We start from the raw sequence: 4800 nt of genomic DNA, 5'->3' as shown, positions 1-4800 counted from the left end.
ATTGGTGCTGCAATCTCTCTCTCTCGCAGCCTGTAGCCATTAGGCCAACAATGTTGATAGACATTATTGTGATTTTTTGATAATTAAAATATTTTTGCATTATGCCTCTGATGTGTTTTTTCATCACCAATAGGAAAGACAATTGAAATGAATTTCTTAGGCTCTAATCTATGGATTTCACATGACTGGGAGTGTTGGTCCCAGATACATAAAACAATGGTACAGTCGTGGATCAGAAAACCAGTCAGTATCTGGTGTGACCACCATTTGATCTATGCAATGTGACACGTTTCCTCCACATAGAGTTGATCGCCTGTTTATTGTGGCCTGTCGACCCAGAGCATCCCAAACATGCTCAATTGGTGACATGTCTGCTGAGTATACAGGCCATGGGTAAACTGGGACATTTTCAGCTTCCAGGAATTTTGTACAGACCCTTGCAACAGGCAGTGCATAATCATGCTGAAACATCATGTGATGGAGGCGGATGAATGGCATGACAATGGGCCTCTGGATATCATCACGGTATCTCTGCATTCAAATTACCCTTGATAAAATGCAATTGTGTTAGTTGTCCGTAGCTTATGCCTGCACATACCATAACCCCACCACCACCATGGGACACTCTATTTACAATGTTAACATCAGCAAACCGCTCACCCATACACATGGTCTCTAAAACCACGTCATTCTCTGGCAACAGCTCTGGTGGATATTACTCTAGTCATCATGCCAATTGCACGCTCCCTCAAAACTTGAGAAATCTTTGGCATTTTGTTGTGTGTCAAAACTGCACATTTTAGAGTGGCCTTTTATTGTCCACAGCACAAGGTGTACCTGTGTAATGATCATACTGTTTAATCAGCTTCTTGATATGCCACACCTGTCAGGTGGATGGATTATCTTGGCCAAGGATACATTCTCACTGACAGGGATGTAAACAAACTAGTGCACAAAATTCAAGAGAAATATGTTTTTTGTGCATATGGAACATTTCTGGGATATTTTATTTCAGTACAAAAGCTGAAGAACATACGCACATCCAGGTATACTTTCCGCAAGTGCTGGTGGAAAACAGAAAGGAAAACACTGCTGCTCATGCTCCCAGGTGATGTGGATGCGTTGTTATAAATATCACCTGGGAGCATGAGCGGTATTTTCCTTTCTGTTTTCAATCTTTTATTTCAGCTCATGAAACATGGAACCAACATTTTACATATTTATTTTATATTTTTGTTCAGTGTATTCCCACAGGTGCTCCAGTGTCAAAACATAATTTCACTCATCCCAACCGTTTTACATTTGGATGTGTTTAGTGCTTATTGCATATTCATTTAAAAAGTATTTCACTGTATTTAGATAGTCCCAATTCATATCTACAGAGAGTTACTAGTGTTAGTAATTGAACATGCTCGTCAGTTGATACATAGTTGAATGTGGAGTAGATCATCTGTAGACGCCAACTAAGCTCAACTTGTGTTTCACTTTATTTGGAGAGATCCAAATCATATCTACACATAGTTAGTAGAATTACAACAAATAAGCTGAAAAATTGAAACTGAGATGCTGCTGATATTCTCCACAATTTCTAATCCAATATTTACATGTCTTTTGGGGAAGGGGGAGGGTTTAAGTTGTGCAGTATTTAGCAATTATAATAAGAGTCTGTTATTAGCAGTTGTGATGTGTGAGTAGCATGAATGTAAGTGACTGCATGTGTGAGTGACTGCATGTGTGCTAACAAACACATTGGATGATTCTTATATTCTTATATTAAATCATAAATTAATCATGATAAACAATTCTTAAGAAAGAGAACTCTTTCAGGACCCGGGTACAAACTCAGGTCTCCGGTGTGAGAAACAGTCACTTAGTAAACTGAGCCACTAATAGTGGTCAGAACCCAGAAGATGAGGCAGACACAGCAGTACTACAGACGGTGATTTAATAAAGAAAAAAGGAAAAGATCTTCAGGCAAAAATATAAATCCACAACGTCACAAGTAATTCCAAGAGAAAAAATGTGTATCCTCCAAGACACAAGGAAAATCCACAAAGTGGTAAGAACAGCAGGGAAAAAACAAACCTCAAAAGAATAATCAAAAATAAACAAGAACAAAACCAGAGTACCTCAAGTTCACAGCATGGCTGGGGCTGGGTGCTAACATACAAACACAGAGCAAAGAACTGAGGAAAACTAAGGGTTTAAATACAATCAAGGGAAACGAGGCACAGGTGCAAATAATAACTGGAAACAAGGGAAAACAAAAGGGTCAAAAAGCACAATGGGGGCATCTAGTGGCCAAATCCTGACTGACTCAACTTAATGATAATTTAAATATTTGTGAGTTTTATGAATAGTATATCCAATGGAAGTTGAATTAACTTAATTGGGGATATGGAGAAAGGTTACTGACACACCAGACAAATAGTTTAATATTCATGAAATTAAGTTACAGTTACATACCATTTTTTTAAATGGTAAATGGGGGTCTAACCGTATAACAAAACATTTTGTAATGAATGTTGTTCGATAATTCACACAAAACATGTGTTAAAATGTCATTGGACACAAAAGGCAACGGATTGTAGGAATGATCCACCTGTTGTTATACCCTCTGCTGAGACAGAAATAAAGAGCTGAGTCAACATGGTTCAATTAGAATCACTCAAAGAAGATCATAATAACAGAAAAGGCGCACATAGATTTAGTAATGGTGTCACATTCTATCACTGTGCACACTATTCATGATGTCATCTCTCCTTTGTGGATACCCTCACTGAAGTGTCAGTCACACCAGTGTAGATGCCGTTGGATAGGAAGACCAGCTGGCTGCCATTTATGCAGGTGACTTTCACTATGGCCCTGTAGTCGAGGTCGATATTTGCTCTCCCCACTGTGATCTCAACATCCATGGTCTTCCCTGGCGGGATCTTCAGGTTGATGGTATCTGATTCTGTTATGTTCTGTCTTCTGCAGGCTGGTGGATTGCTCCACTCCCACGGTCAAGCTGAACCCTGATGTCACCTCGACCAGATCCGGGATCCCTGCTTTGACCGACACACTCAAGGTGGATTCTATCTTATTGCTGACGGACCAGGAGGAAGTCTTGGTCAGTGTCTTGCTGTATGTAATGGACTCTTCTTGAACCAAGGAGGTGTCGTTGTGGTGAGACATGGACTTCACATATTCTGGGGTCACCTAAAATCAACACACACACAAAGATACAAATTGTTCAGACAAGATAAAGACAATTTAAGCGCTAATCATCAGTGAGGAACTGATCAATAGATTTTTAGAAAGCTAACAATATAATCTAATGTGTGTGTATGTGTGTGTGACTGTCCTAGAAATGAGATGCCTGATGAATGTCAACCCCCATATTGGATTATATGTTTGAAAGTGGACAGCCCTTTCAATGTTAGAGCATCGGTAGAGTGTTCCTGAGCCGTCTACACACACCTGGGGTTTGAAGAGGGACAGGGTGGGATACTTCATGTCGGTCAGCACGGACTACTTGACAGTGTTGATGAAAGGGAAAGCCCATGCAGTCAATGTCCGAGCCAGACCTGCCCTCCAGCCCCAGGCAGATTCCAGACCCCACATCTATGGTGTACTCAGTCTTCAGTGGCCAGGAGGTCATTTTTTCAAAGAACTGACGGTTCTAACTTGTCGTGAACTTGATGGCACCCAGACGTGTGCCGACGCTGTTACCCCATAGAGACAGCTTGGTGATGTGCTCCCTCTGAGGTCAAACTCAAACTCATTGAAAGTGTTCGCATCTCCAAAGGTCTCAACGTCAACGTCCGGTGCCTTGTCCATGCCATGGAATTCAAAGGAACTGCCTCCTCCACCACCGATCAACTGCAGTGTGGTTGCCATGTTGAGAGTTTGAGTGTGCGTCAGGTAAACTGAAATACAAATTTGTACAGATAAATTTAAGAACCCTCCAACTCAAATTCAGGTCTGATTCAGACATTCAAAGCACCAAAAAGCACCTCGCTCTTTTGTTTGGGAAACACCCCTGTGTTTCTGTATACGTGTTTGTTTTGGGCTTCGTCCCCGTGCCTTTTCACAACATGTTGTATATTTTGGGTGGAGTATTAAACCCCCCAATTACGAATTCCTGCGCCTGTCTCCAATCATTTATACAACAGGTCACATATCAACATTTAGACAGCATAATAAACATATTGCAAAACAAATAATGATCACACATTTATCATCCATAGAGATGCAGTATACGTGTTACTTCCTGATCTCACTGAATCTGGTTCTAATTCTCCAGTCCCCCTCTTCCTGGCTCCTCTCCAGCTAATGCCATCTGGCTCAGTGCAGCTCACAGTGTAAAAGATAAAGGTCACATGTTTCATTAGTGGTTGGAGGATAAGCTTCTGTCTGTGTTTTGCCCTGGGACAGCCGCAGGGGCACAGAGAAGAAGCATTGCCTGAGTTCCAAAATAGCACCCTACTCCATATATGGTGCAAAGGGCCTTGGTAAAAAGTAATGCACTAAATAGGGAATAGGGTGCCATCTGGGAGGATGCCATAGAGAGTTGTGAACCGGCTGGTGCTGCAGTGACAGACAGATCCACATCTCTGTGATGTAGCAGACCTGGGTTCAAATAGTATTGGATTTCTTTCAGGTTCATTACATACATAAATCAAATAAATACCAATAAAATGGCGCCGGAAGAAATGGCAGCAGTTTTATGGGTGCCCAACCAATTGTGCTATTATGTGGGGGTTGTTCACGTTATTTGTAACTTATTTTGTTCATAAAGTTTCTGCAACCATATCT

General features: G+C 41.1%; 1 pseudogene; it reads right to left on the bottom strand.

The window, feature by feature from the left end:
- Positions 1–2298: 2298 nt before the first annotated feature.
- Positions 2299–3904, bottom strand: LOC109875725 (aerolysin-like protein; annotated as a pseudogene).
- Between the last annotated feature and the right edge of the window lie 896 nt (positions 3905–4800).

This window comes from Oncorhynchus kisutch, linkage group LG24 (assembly GCF_002021735.2).
Source record: "Oncorhynchus kisutch isolate 150728-3 linkage group LG24, Okis_V2, whole genome shotgun sequence".
In the NCBI taxonomy this organism is placed as follows: domain Eukaryota; kingdom Metazoa; phylum Chordata; class Actinopteri; order Salmoniformes; family Salmonidae; genus Oncorhynchus; species Oncorhynchus kisutch.
Note: the sequence above shows the minus strand (reverse complement) of the source record. Positions and strands in the feature narration are given on the sequence as shown.